Genomic DNA, 15,444 nt, shown 5'->3' with positions numbered 1-15,444 from the left:
CATCTAGATTCTTGTGGATACCTAGGCTATGTATATAAAAGTAGGAATATATAAACTGATGATAGTTGCATGGTATGATCCAGTGACAGTGATAATGGAAGAACTGATAATGAGTTTTAGGGAAAACCTGTGCAATATTTTGAATGAATGTGGTCAAGCGGAGTGGGGGAAATATATTCTGCTAGGTGACATGAAGGGATAGATGGAAGTGAGATGAGAGCGTGCAAAAAATGATTTGGCCATTCAGAGATTGTTCGTGATTGTTGGCGAATGGAGACTATTTCATTGGCATCTGCTTATAATACAGTGGTACCTCAGTTCACAAATGCTTCTGTTCACGAACAATTCGGTTCGCGACCAGCACCGTTCGCAAAATTTTGCTTCCATTCACGAACTCCGCATCGGGTGACGAACAGGATCCGCGGCCATTTTCCCTGCTGTGACATGTGGTCGTGGCTTCCTGTAGGGAGGGGGACTCTCCCTCCAAACAATAACCGCCTCCCCACCCACCTTCCTGTCCTCCATGCCAGAAGTTGCCTCAAGCAAGGTTAGTGTTCTCTCTCTTCATACTGTACTGTACTGTGCTTTGCTTCATATTTTTGTGGTTTAAAAAAAAAATACGTATGGTTCAGAATGGATTAACCGTATTTACATTGAACCTTATGGGAAAATTTGATTCGGTTGGCGACCAATTCGGTTCGCAACCAGAGTCGCGGAACGAATTAAGTTCGTGAACCGAGGTACCACTGTACTTGATATGAACATAAGGCTGTTCATATGTATACATGGCAAAAGAAAAAAATGAGTATATAAAAAGCATGATTGATTTGATTGTTTATGTGGAAAGAGTGAGAGATTAGTGAATAGTGATAAAAGGACAATCTGAATGTAGGACAATTCATTTTTTGGTAGAGTGGATTTCTGAACAAAAGGTGGGAAAAGTGAAAGACATTAGAGTTAAAGTAGGACAACTGCAGTAAGAGATAGTATGGAACCTGTATGAAAAAAGAATACATAAAATAGATTAATCTTCCAACAGAATGCTTGGAAAGTGAATGCAAGAAAGGAAGATACAGATAGTGCTTGGAACAGAGAGAAAAGAATTATGTTACAGAATGCCACAAAAGTATGTGGAGTTACCTTAATGGGATGTATGAAAAAGGATGCTTAGTGTAATGATGAAATGAAAGAGCCTGTGGTTGAGCAACAATGCATATAAAAGAACAACTGCTTCCAAAAATGAGGATTAGTGAAAGATACTATATAATGTGTATAAAGCAAAAAAGAGATTTGCAAAGAATATAAAGAGAATATAAAGAGAAAATTAAAAAACGATTTTGATGGAAATGTTTAAAAAATCATTTTGAAAGTGGGTGAAAATGCTGCAAGAAGGAGCCTCGCTTTTTAAAATAAAAATTAAAGTGAAAGTTGACATAAAGGTAAAAGTGACAAGAATCTGAGTGATTTGCAGTGAATGTAGACAGATTGTATGATGCAACAAGGACTTACAGATTTGAAATTAAAAACCAAAGTAGTCTTGGAAAATGGACTAAACTGTTCAAGTTATACAGATACGATAATATATCGTAGCAAGTAGATGAATTTGAGTATTTAGTGGAATGTTTAGTAAAGATGGGGAAAGGGATGGAGACATTTTAAGACATGCAAATGGTAGAAAGATAATGGGTAGTATGTAGTTTGTTGCAAGGAATGAATGTTTATTGAAAGGAATGAAAATGAAGATTGAATCACAAGCCAGATGTAGAAGGAATGAATGGGTCAAGAAGAAGAGGGAGATGAGAAAGTCATTGTTGGATGGAGTTGATAAGATTTTTCAGATAGAGAGAAGTGAGAAGTTTAAAGAACAAAAGGCAATGTGTGAAGAGGTGTATGAACATGGTAGAAGCCATAGTTTGCAAGGACAGAAAGGTATGGAGAAGAATAATGCTAGATTTAGTTATATTTCCTTTTCTTTTTCTTATAAGTGGGAAAATTTGGAAAGCTATGATTTGACCTCCTTTATTTCTTAGCACGCTTGTTGTTCAGTCGTTAATTCGTGTCCGACTCTTTCTGACCCCATGAACCATATCGTGCCAGGCCTTCTTGTCCTTCACTGCCTCCCGAAGTTTGCTCAGTTTCATGCTCATTGCTTCAGTGATGCTATCTAACCATCTCATCCTCTGCCGTCCCCTTCTCCTTTTGCCTTCAATCTTTCCCAGCATCAGGGTCTTTTCCAAAGAGTCCTCTCTTCGCATTAGGTGACCAGAGTATCTGAGCTTGAGCTTCAGTATCAATCTTTCCAATGAGCAGTCAGGGTTGATTTCCTTTAAGATTGACTGGTTTGACCTCCTAGCAGTCCAGGGGACTCTTAAGAGTCTTCTCCAGCACCACAGTTCAAAGGCATCAATTCTTTGGCGCTCAGCCTTCCTTATGGTCCAGCTCTCACAGCCATACATTGCTACAGGAAAAACCATAGCTTTGACTATGCGGATCTTTGTCGGCAAGGTGATGTCTCTGCTTTTTAATATGCCGTCTAGGTTTGCCATAGCTTTCCTCCCAAGGAGCAAGCGTCTTTTAATTTCATGGCTGCAGTCTCCGTCTGCGGTGATCTTGGAGCCCAAATAAATAAAGTCTGTTACTGCTTCCATTTCTACCCCTTCTATTTGCCAGGAACTGATGGGTCCAGATGCCATGATCTTAGTTTTTTTAATGTTGAGTTTCAAGCCAGCTTTCGCACTCTCCTCTTTCACCCTCATCAAGAGACTCTTTAGTTCTTCTTCACTTTCTGCCATTAGGGTGGTATCGTCTACATATCTGAGGTTGTTGATGTGTCTGCCTGCAATCTTAATTCCGGCTTGTGATTCTTCCAGCCTGGCATTTCTCATGATGTACTCTGCATATAAGTTAAATAAACAGGGTGACAGTATACAGCCTTGTCGTACTCCTTTCCCTATTTTAAACCAATCGGTTGTTCCATGACCGGTTCTAACTGTTGCTTCTTGGCCCGCATACAGATTTCTCAGGAGACAGGTCAGGTGGTCTGGTACCGCCCATCTCTTTAAGAATTTGCGAGAGTTTGTTGTGATCCACACAATCAAAGGCTTTTGCATAGTCAATGAAGCAGAAGTAGATGTTTTTCTGGAACTCTCATGCTTTTTCCATGATCCAGCGAATGTTGGCAATTTGATCTCTAGTTCCTCTGCCTCTTCGAAACCCAGCTTGTACATCCGGTAGTTCTCGGTTCACATACTGCTGAAGCCTAGCTTGTAGGATTTTGAGCATAACCTTGCTAGCATGTGAAATGAGCGCAATTGTGCAATAGTTTGAGCATTCTTTGGCATTGCCTTTCTTTGGAATTGGAACATAAACTGACCTTTTCCAATCCCGTGGCCACTGTTGTGTTTTCCAAACTTGTTGGCATATTGAATGCAGCACTTTAACAGCATCATCTTTTAGTATTTTAAATAACTCAGCTGGAATACTGTCATCTCCACTAGCTTTGTTGTTAGTAGTGCTTCCTAAGGGCCACTGGACTTCACTCTCTAGGATGTCTGGCTCAAGGTCCGTGACCACACCAGCATGGACATCAGGGACATTAAGATCTTTTTTGTATAGTTCTTCTGTGTATTCTTGCCACCTCTTCTTAATCTCTTCTGCTTCTGTTAGGTCCCTGCCTTTTTTGTCCTTTATCATGCCCATCTTTGCACTAAATGTTCCCTTGATATCTCCAATTTTCTTGAAGAGATCTCTAGTCTTCCCCTTTCTATTGTTTTCCTCAATTTCTTTGCATTGTTCATTTAAGAAGGCCTTCTTATCTCTCCTTGCTATTCTCTGGAAATCTGCATTCAGTTGTTTATATCTTTCCCTTTCTTTTCGCATTCCTTCTTTCCACAGCTATTTGTAAAGCCTCATCAGACAGCCATTTTGCTTTCTTGCATTTCTTTTTCTTTGGGAAGGTTTTAGTTGCTGCCTCCTGTACAATGTTACAGACCTCCGTCCATAGTTCTTCAGGCACTCTGTCTACCAAATCTAATTCCCTAAATCTATTCATCACCTTCACTGTGTACTCATAAGGAATATGATTTAAGTCACACCTGAGTGGTCTAGTGGTTTTCCCTACGTTCTTCAATTTAAGCCTAAATTTTGCAGTAAGAAGCTCATGATTTGAGCCACAGTCAGCTCCTGGTCATGTTTTTGCTATCTGTATAGAGCTTCTCCATCTTTGGCTGCAAAGTACGTAATCCATCTGGTTTCGGTATTGACCATCTGGTGATGTCCATGTGTAGAGTCGCCTCTTGTGTTGTTGGAAAAGAATGTTTGCTATGATCAGCTTGTTCTCTTGACAAAACTCTATTAGCCTTTGCCCTGCTTCATTTTGTACTCCAAAGCCAAACTTGCCTGTTATTCTGATTATTCCTTGACTTCCTACTTTAGCATTCCAATCCCCTATGATGAAAAGGACATTTTTTTTTTTGGTGCTAGTTCTGGAAGGTATTGCAGGTCTTCATAGAACCGGTCAACCTCAGCTTCTTCACTATCAGTGGTTGGGGCACAGACTTGGATTACTGTGGTGTTGAATGATTTGCCTTGAATTTGCACTGAGATCATTCTGTCGTTTTTGAGGTTCTACCCTTTTACTGCCTTTCCCACTCTCTTATTGACTATGAGTGCTACTCCATTTCTTCTAAGGGTTTCTTGCCCACAGTAGTACGTATAATGGTCACCTGAATTAAATTCACCCATTCCCATCCATTTTAATTCGCTGATTCCCAAGATGTCGATGTTCAATCTTGTCATCTCATCCAGCTTGCCTTGATTCATACTGTAGATCTTACATTCCAGGTTCCTATGCAGTATTGTTCTTTACAGCATCAGACCTTCTTTTCACTTCTCACAGCATGGACTTGGTTCCTATTTAAATTTAAGTCATCTTTTCTGCACTAAAGGCTGCAAACCATATATGGGTGATAATGGGAAGCAGACTTAAATCTGATCCTAGTTCTCATGAGAATTTGACATTATGGGATAATGTAGTCTGAAAATTTCTGGGAAATCTTTCCTTTGGAGTTCTTGTACAAAAATGGCAGTATTACTTTGAATCAATTCAACATTAATCAGTCTTTTAAAACATTCTCTTTGCAAAAAGAATCTGGATTACTTAAAGCAGGTAAATAGCAATATATTCAATTAAAACATCCTTTGGCTTTAAAATGTAAGCCTGATGCCTTAGCAGTGTCCAAAATTCCTATACTATTAGTACTACTAGATAAAAATTTGGAGGTTCCCCAATCGACAATTATTTGTTATGTATCCCTGATAAGTAATTATGGGGAATCTGCAGGTAATTTGGAACAATGAGTTGGAATAGCTTTAACAAATCAATGGGCTAGAGTTTTAAATAAAATTAAATTGTGTCCTGTGATCTCAAATGTAATTAATACAACAAAAATATTTTGTATGTTTATAGGTCACCGTAGAGGAGATGTAATAACAGCTTGGTTTCAAACACTATCTTGGAAGCGTAATACTTTGGAGGGAATGATGACTCATAAATGTATAGTGGTACCATTTTGATTTAATATTCATAATATTGTTAATATGGAGTTGGGGGGAAAAATGAGAGTTAAAGATGTGAATGTAATGTATTATAATCCACAAATTTGGAAACTATCAAAGTATGACAGATTGGATTATCTTTGTGTTTTCTTTATTTACATTTAATTAAAAGCAAGTTGAAAAAATATTTTTTTTAAAAAATTGTGCCAACCATGGAACACTAAGAACAAGCACAGAGCTCCACAAGTCAGTTATTGATAGGATAGTGCAAAAATTGGCATTCATTTAGCACCACTCCATGAGCACTGCAGCTCCTGAAATAAGCACAAATTCCTTTGCCTTATTTTATGCAGGATTAAAAAAAAAAATTCCTCCTCCCTCTTCTCTGTTTTAAGTGTATGTTGTATACATTTGGCTATTTAGCAAAAATAAAATCTGAGCCATTTGTTATGAGGAAGAAGCTGTCTGTCTGACGAGACATCATTCTTTCTGCATATTAATTCCCACTGTAGTTTTTTCAGCCTTGGTTGTTGGAGCAGAGTAACAGCTTACTTGAGCCCAAAAGCTGGGAGGTTGGGTGAGGCAAACATTCCCACAAATGGGAAAACGAACTGTACCCAGGCACTATGGTATTTCAGAAACACAATTCACATTGAAAATCAATTCCGCTACGCTACCAAGGAGGATGGTGCCATGGGAATATAGTGTTATGGTACTTGCACAGGATCAATATAAATGCCACATGCTGATCAGAAGCTCTGCTAGCAAAGGATGGGCCCTTTGCTCCATGAATCCTCAAACTCATATGTAAAAAAAAGCTTGGAAATATCTTCAGGATAGGAGATTCTTAATCAGTCTATGAGGTTTAAAGTGAGAATAAGGTTTGGAAATATGACTGTAAATGTCAAGGCCAACAGAGCAATTCCATAGCATAAACATTTTCATTTGACCATTTTCTGCATTGGAAACAGAGGCAGTAACAGTGACAAGAGGCTACTTGGATCTGATCAGCTTTCCCTGACCTGACATCCCCCATTGGAACTACATTTCATCCCATCCTTTTGTCATCAGATAAAGGAAGGCAGGACAAAAAGAACGCAGGATTCTAAGACTGCACAAAGCCAGGATTTTAAAACCGTGATTAATTGAATGAGGCATTATGGCCTAATTTGCATATTTTACTGATAATGAGTGGGACTGTACATCACATCAAGACAAAAAATTAGGACAGTGTGATTTAATAGAACATTTTGGGGGGGAGTTCTGTTAAACCCAAATGTCTACTGAATCCACATTTATATAATTGCATCCATTTGCATAATGATGTAATTGATGTTCTTACATCATGACGCAAATTGACACAAATGATGTAAAAACATCAATTATGTCATTAGAAACAATGAACTTGTCCATTCTTTTGGGGGTGAAGAGTGAATACAAATTCAGTTCTTTCTATCAAAAGTCTGTTTTCAAAAGGTCCGTTTAATAGATGTTTATATTTTTAATCCACCCAAGAAGCAGAGTTCTATGAGTAGATTACAAAGTGAGACAAAACACCAAGAGAGTAGAATAACAAAAACAATTTTAAAGGGTAGGATGCAAAGGAAAAAAATACACAAAAGTCATTATCCCATTGTCATGCAGGCATTTAAAATCAAAACTCATTATAAAAGGCTGGGGAGAAGAGACACATCAGTGTCGTGTAGATCTCATAAACTCCTTTAAAACGTCCCTTATGAGAAGGCCTCAAGTTTCTTCTGAACAAAATTGGTGGGCAAACGAGCCATCTTTTCATTGTTTGCATCTGTCTTCCACCAGACTCCAGAGCTGTCTGGTGGGTGTATTTTGAGTATGGGTTTAGTATTCTCAGAACAAAAACTTTGGGACTGTCCAGAAAAGTATCACAGCTGTGTCCCAGCCTTTTCACAAGAGGGCTGGAAAAAGGCAGCAGAGGAGAGAGCGCAGGATTGAGTAGAGGAAATGCACCTACACCACCCTAAGTGGGCCATAGCCATGGGCTGCCAATCCTGACCCCTCAGGTAGTCTTTAGTTGTACACCAGATTTTACCTGCACTGAAACTATGTTGGTTGCCACCAGCTTGAGCAGAAAAATGCCACAGCAACGCTGGAACAGGTAAGGACAACTTAAGTTTGACTGACTCATGGGTTGAGGTCAAGAAGGCAATGTCATGTGGATAAAGCAGAAGAGGCACGTTTACACTGTGAGTAGAGACAGATAGGGAGAAGTCCTAAGCCAATCTACTCTAAGGTGGTTTTTCTCAGTTGTGCAATATCTGGTTACTTGCATAGCCCATGGTGATTTTCCAAATTATTTCTCTGACATGATTTATCCCTGAATATACCATTTTTTCCAGACACCTTTTCATGATTCTTTAAGAATGGATTAACAATGATTTTAAAAGCCTTGCACACTTACATAGCTATGTAGTTGTGAATAAACATGCTCCTTAAAGAAGTGCAGGAGGGAGGGAGGGAGGGAGGAACGGAGGAGACCTGAAATAACCTGCACGGCTGTCACTTTTAGCTCAATACTTATGGGCTGTGGTATGTGTTCCTCCTATGAATATAAATGATAGGGACATAGGAACTTCCCCTTCTCCAGCAGTTATAATACAGTGGTACCTCGGTTCACGAACTTAATTCGTTTCACAACTCTGGTCGCGAACCGAATTGGTCATGAACTGAATCAAATTATCCATAAGGTTCAGTGTAAATACGGTTAATCCGTTCTGAACCATACGTATTTTTTTTAAAACCACAAAAATATGAAACAAAGTACAGTACAGTACAGTATGAAGAGAGAGAACACTAACCTTGCTTGAGGCGACTTCTGGCGTGGAGGACAGGAAGGCGGGTGGGAAGGCGGTTATTGTTTGGTGGGAGAGTCCCCCTCGCCTACAGGAAGCCATGACCACGTGTCACAGCAGGGAAAATGGCCGCGGGTCGTGTTTGTCACCCGATGCGGAGTTCGCGAATGGAAGCAAAATTTTGCAAACGGTGCTGGTCGCGAACTGAATTGTTCGTGAGCAGAAGCGTTCGTGAACCGAGGTACCACTGTACTATGTGGGTTGCCTCAAGATGGTTTGCTACTTGAAGTGAAGAAGAAAGCACCTCTGCCTCTTGGCAGCTGAATGCAACTTCACCGCTAGCAATGGGGCAGAATTCTGGATTACACTTCAGGGAACAAAGGGCAGGTCTCATGGCCCACAACTTTGTATCACATCTGCTGCTTAAAGCCACTACTTCCTTTGTCTAACAGTAGGGCCCATCCTAATGCTACACTTTGGGTTTAATACTTACCTCATTATTATACACAGGATGAGATTGTTAAGAATGCCTTAGACTGCAGGTACAACAAATCATTCAGTACTGGATAGCATAACACAAGACTGCTCACTGGAAGCGCTAACAATGAAGCTAAGGCTTAAATACTTTAGGTGCATAACATGAAGAAAAGAATCACTGGTGAAGAACCGATCATTAGAAACTGAAGACAACGTGGCTAGGTACTGTCACTGACAACACAACCATGTTCTGTTACAAAAACATGTTCCGTTCAGTTAGTTCTGTTGTAAGACCTAACAGAAGCAATTATTGCCAGACAATTCTTGGTAAAATGATATTGATCAGTTCACAAGGAATTGGGAGGGGAAAAAAATCAGGACTCTGGTAGCTTGGAAAAGGTGCTACCAGTCACCTTCTCATTTTTGCCACCATATACTAGCATGGCTCTCCTCGTACAAAGAGTTGGAAGTGATTGAATGACTGAATAACAATGTTTTTGCTTTATATGGGCTAGGATTAGTGGAAATTTTTGGTTATACACTGTCCAGAGTCTATACTAACTAGGTGATATCTAAAGACTATGAAAGAAATACTAAATAATAATATGTTATATTATAAATGCAGAGACCATTGCACAGTACAGGTAGTCCTTGCTTAACGACTATTCGTTCAGCGACCATTCAAAGTTATGATGGCGCTGAACAAATGGTATTTATGACTGGTCCTCGAAATTATGGCCATTGCAGCACCCCATGGTCATGTGATCAAAATTCAGGCACTTGGCAGCCCACCTGCATTTACAACTGCAATGTGCTTCAACTCCCCCCACCTGCCTATCTCCCCTCCTTCTCTCTCCTTTTGGCCACCCTGCCCTCTGCCACCTCTGTCACCCCCCACTGCCCCATAGTTCGCTGCCTCTGCCGCCCCCCTCTGCCCTCAGCTAACCTTTGCCATCTTTTTCCTCCTCCTGCTGATGAGTCACACCTGGCCTGGCCCTTTGTGAGGCAGCTGCTGGCCACACGTGGCCTTCCCAAGGCCTCACAAAGGGCCAGGCTAGGTGCACCTTATCAGCAGCAGGAGGAAGAGGACCGTGAATGTCAGCTAGGGGCGGGAGGAAGAAGATGGCAAAGGTCAGCTGGGGGCAGCAGACTGCAGGGTGGTGGAGGTGCAAGGGAGAGGGCAAGGTGGTGGGGTTGGCAGGGGCTGCGGAGTGTAGGGGTGGCAGGGTGCAGGGCAGCCAAATGGGCAGAGATGGGGAGGGACATTGGCAAGTGAGAGGAGTTGAAGTGGTGGCAAGTGTGGCAGGGCAGGAAAAGCATGATGTCCTGGCCTAACAATGACGTGGTCCTGGCTTAATGACCGTAATTGGGACTACTGGAACTGCCATTGCTAAGTAGTGCGGTCACATGATATTTCACCTAATGACCACTTCACTTAGCGACAGAAATTCCAGGCCCAATTAGGGTCATTAAGCAAGGAGTACCTGTACTCATTATTATGTGACCATGTAGTAGCAATCGCTTTTGGAAAAAAGGAATTATGACATGGTGACATCCCAGAAGCAAAAGGACTCCTTTGTAAACTCTACATTTGTAATATAAGCGCAACACCCTAATCAGAATGCTCTTTCTCATTAGAAATGCCTTTCCTCCGATTTCTAACAGGAAGACTCTTAGGTACTTCTTCAACTTACTACGCTACATATAAACATAAACTACGGAGTAGTTGCAGGAGTGGAAAGGAGAGTTGAAGATGAGGGCTGCAGCAAAGATAAAACATTAAAGCCCCACCCTCCAGTACCATAATTCCAATTTGGATGGTCTCAGCCTTTCCTCTTTCAGCAACTATTCAATTAAGAAAAAACATATATTTTCAAAAAACATCAACTCTGATGCTAACTCCCAGTTTTGCACAGTCAATTGCAAGGAGTTCTGGGATTTTGTACAGTGTAGCTTTGAAAGAGCAGCCAAGGCATTAAAATATGAAATTAATATTCCATTATGTAATAAAAGTACTTCTGGGGGAAAGAGAAAAGTTACTTATTTGAAGCCATACATTATGAGAGCAAATGGTTTAAGCCCCAAGAGCACTACAGGAGCATTACACTCATAGGCAAAAAAGTCCCCTAAGTTTGTTTTGTCACTTCATCTTCCTTTTCAACTTCTGACATCCTACCTACAGATTTAAGTAGGTCAGCAACAAGTGTCAGTGTTTCCGCACCAAAGACCAGCTGGTGGATGGTAGCATGAGCATGGTTGGTGACCCTAAGGAGATTTTGCAAAGCAACGTCCACATGCTGTTTCACTGCCCCCAGATTAGTAGATTGGCCTGATCGCAGGCTTTCATTCTCTACTTTGTAGCAGGTCAACTCTGCCTGAAGGAAGGACATCTCTTGTTTCAACTTCTCAATGTTGCTTTCTGCCTTCAGAGCTCTTTGGGTCATGCACTGAAGGTTCTGCTCTGCCTGCTGCACCAGTGCTTCCAAATCCTGAGCCTCTTTCTCCTCCTTGTTCATGGTGGCTTGCAGTGTCCTCTCAAGGTTTCGTACCATCTGGGTCTGACTTTCAGAGAAGTTCTGTATCCTTTTGATCTTTCTCCTCAGCATGGAGTTTTCCTCTTTAAGTTCTTGGTAGCTCAGCTGTGAAGATACATATTCCACCTCTTCAATAGGTTCTTCATGGGTAGTATAGCTTTCTGTGGCTTTGGTACGAGAAGGGCACCCAATACATGTGTCATTATCATTGAATGGCCATGAAGAGAAAGTTTCCATTCCTGAAAGAGTTGTTGAGTTGTATTTGAAAGGATCACACTGGGTAATATTAGAGATCCGGGATAAATGCACTTTATCATAGGAAGAGGGTGGGAATTTTTCTCTCCAGTCATCATCATCATCTGACAAATGAGCAGAAACTGTTGCCTCTTTGTATAGTGGCTCCTGAAACTCCAAGCTCAAGTCCAATGGTTCTGGAGACAGAGACACTTCTTCAAGAACAAGGTTCTGCCTGGCCATTTTCTTCTTGTTATTTCTGGTTTTTCCTTCATGTTGTCTTGATGCACTACGATTCTTGTTTTTCACCAGCCCTTTTAAAGAAGATGGAGGTGGGTCATTTGAATTTTTCATTTGATTGTCTCCAGAGCTGCTATGATTCTTGACATGGTCTGCTGGAGTAGATGGAACATGATGGTGATAACAGGGCTGGATTTCTTCTTCGTCCTCTTTTAGGCCTCGGGAATGTGAGCAGCTGGCAAGAGGTGGCCGTGGCATTTTGGACAGACAACTGACATCTATAACATTTGCATTCTTCCCCAAATAGCCCCAGGCTAGCTCCCAGTTCTTCTCCACTGGTTAAACCAGCCCTGTCAACTGTAGAACCAGTGGTGTTGGCCTCAACACTATTTAATGGTCTATTGAAGCATCTGAATTTAATCCTTGTATGTGTGTGTCTCTTTAACAGTGGAGGAAGCAGAAGTTACCATGATCTATGATGTCATCAGATGTCAGTGCTTCATTTTGTGACTTCACAGGCTTGAGAGAAATTAGAATAGCTCTTACATTTTTCTGCCAGTTGAAATATACCAGTGCTAAGGAATGCTGAGGCCACTTCTAATACTGTATAATCTTATCTTCAATTCCTTTAACCTTGAATAAATTACCATCCCATCCCCTATTTCCAGTACTAATAACCTAGACTATTGGCCGAATTAGAATATCTGATACTAACAAGTAGGTGAAACCTGACTTAATAAAGGTTTCATAAACTGGTCTTTTGTTTTTGTTTGTAATGCCAGTTCTGTGTGAGTTGAACTGCGATGGGTCATTTCCTCTTTACCCCTATCCTTGGAAATGTTCAGCTGAGACTAAGAATTTAGTAGAGACTTTGATTTCTTTCAAAACTTAGATCCTGCTCTGAAAGAGTTACTTCTGAGCCAGAGGCTTAGGTTAAATCTGTCTGACTAGAAAGAGTTTTTACAAGGCATTCTCCATCCCCTTGCTTTTCTGCAATGGTGCCATTTTTTTTCTTCTGGCTTATGTTGTTATTCCACACTGAGCTGCATCCTTTTTAAAGAGAAAATACAGTAATCAAACACATGCTTTTAAAATGATGTTTGTGTTTTTATTTTTTTTATTTTTTTTATTTTTATTATTATTTTTATTATTATTATTATTATTATTATTATTATTAATTTGATCTATATCCCACCTTTATTTTATAGAATTCAAGGCAGTGTATTTAATGTTCCCATTTCCTATTTTCCCCAGAACAACCACCCAGAGAGGGAATAACTGGCCCAAAGCTGGTTTTCATGTCTATGAGAAGACTAGAATTCATAATCTTCCAGTTTCTAGTCCAGTGCCTTAACCACTACACCAAACTGGCTCTTTTTAATGGTAATGGGTACTAGCATTCAAACAACAAAGGGATAGAAGTAAGATCCTAGAGTAGGATCTATCTCTAAGAATTCATATAATAAGAGAACTTGCTGAGACTGGTTTATAGAACAGTAATTAGACTCAGTAATTAAATAAACTTTTATTAGTACAAGAATAACACAGTGGGGGGGAGCAATGAAGAGGTATATCTATGAACCCTACATTTGGCTGGATTGTAGTTTTTAAGCAGTTTTCAAGGGAAATTCCAAAGCAAATTTTTGTGGGGCCCAATGTTACTTTGGCCACCTAATGCGAAGAGAGGACTCTTTGGAAAAGACCCTGATGCTGGGAAAGATTGAAGGCAAAAAGAGAAGGGGACGGCAGAGAATGAGATGGTTAGACAGCATCACTGAAGCAATGAGCATGAAACTGAGCCAACTCAGGGAGGCAGTGAAGGACAGGAAGGCCTGGCGCGATATGGTTCATGGGGTCACGAAGAGTCGGACGCGACTTAACAACTGAACAACAACAATGTTATTACTATAGAACAAATGATAGATTCCTAATCTATTTGTCTATGGACAGAATACCACTGAAGAGGTCTCCATCTTGCCCAACATGGCACTCTCCAGCTGTTGTTTGGACTGCATCTCCCAGAATTCCTATGCTGGCTAAGAATTCTGGGAGTCACAGTCCCAGCTTCCCCAACAATCTGGGGAAGATCAGTCTGTTTCTATGTGCAGGGGAGATGGCAAGTTACAAATAAATTAAGCAAGAGAAAAATGCCAAGCATGTGTTAAACCAGGGTCTCAGTTTGCTCAGCCAACAAGTGGCATATGAAAGGTACATAGAGGGGAATGCAATCAAATGTGTGTTTTTAAAAATAATTATAAATATACCAAATCTATGCCAACAGGCTCCATCTGTCCTTACAGTCGTTATCAACAGACTGATCTCTTTAGGCTACCTCATGCCATCATGCTTAAATAGCAATTTTATAAACACTTCTCTAATTGGATACATTGAGGAAGGAAGAGGGGTGTGATTTCCCCCCTCTCTTTTCCTTAACAGTCATTAGAGAAGTACCCCAAAAAAAAAAAAGCCCACCCCCAAAACAAAACAAACGATTGGAAGCAAAACCATCTTCAGAGCGTGACTCAGAGCTATTCATAGCTCCATAAAGCCAGCTGCAGTATCAGAGACAGAAGGGTTCTGCCCGTATTATTATTTCAATTACCATCTGAATTAAAAGTTTGAGCCATGATCAGCCCACATGGTGGAGGGAAGGAGGGAGAAAAGGCAGACAAGCAAAGTAGGCTCACCAAGGCCTACTCGATGACACAACTGACATGTGGCAAAGGTAAAGGTCACAAAGCCCCAGCCTCCCCCAGTTGCACGCCCCCAGCAGAGCACAAGGAAAATCAGTCTATGGACTTCAATCCTTCAGTCAAGCAACAGCTTGTGTCCCTGGGGGGCAGCTTGGGGAAATAAGAGGGGCTTCCAACCTCTTCCTAGAACTTCACAACCTGCAATTTTGTTGCTGCAGAAGCTGTACCACTGTTGTTTCTAGAGAAGCAGCTAAGGGGGCAGGCAGCATAACTTGGAGAGTGAAATCTCCACCAGAATCTTCAGCTGATCATCCACAGTCTTCCTGAGACAACCAAACTGTAGAATAGATGAGAGGGCATCAGAAGACCTTTATTTAAGCTAGAATCTCTGATTTTTTTTAATTTGATCATTCTAATTATGAAAATTTGCAGTGCAATCCATTTACTGAGATGAGTCAATGAAGTTCATCTGGTATTCCCACTCACATATGCAGAGGCAGGGTTGCTACATTATGCTAAGCTATAATATGGTTCTTTTGCTTTTGGCTTAGCATTTGTTAGAACCCAGTCATTGTAGTGTGTAACCTATGGTTTATGGCTTAGCCTTGTATGTGAACCATGCCGTTATGCCTTGTTTGTCAAGCCATGGTTAAAACAAACTATGACTTAGCATGATATGCAAAACCCTGTCCAATACCCAGCCTTTGAACACTCATCTCACTCGTTCAGAACACCGTTTCTTTGCTTTTATTTGGTGCACTGTATGGTTTATGGCTTGATGCATTGTGCCGGTGTGGTCCAAGCTTGGTCACTTTAAGATGAGTGGACCAACTCCCACTGGTTGGGGAATTCAACTCCCACTGGCTGGGGAATTCTGGGAGT

At 40.8% G+C, this 15,444-nt stretch overlaps 1 pseudogene; it reads right to left on the bottom strand.

The window, feature by feature from the left end:
- Nucleotides 1-10,987: 10,987 nt before the first annotated feature.
- Nucleotides 10,988-12,127, bottom strand: LOC103053106 (endosome-associated-trafficking regulator 1 pseudogene; annotated as a pseudogene).
- Between the last annotated feature and the right edge of the window lie 3,317 nt (nt 12,128-15,444).

Source organism: Python bivittatus, unplaced genomic scaffold (assembly GCF_059951505.1).
Source record: "Python bivittatus isolate LINGU-HERP-01145 unplaced genomic scaffold, Pbiv_v1 ctg000330_np1212, whole genome shotgun sequence".
Lineage (NCBI taxonomy): Eukaryota > Metazoa > Chordata > Lepidosauria > Squamata > Pythonidae > Python > Python bivittatus.
This window is presented reverse-complemented; position numbering and strand designations above follow the sequence as displayed.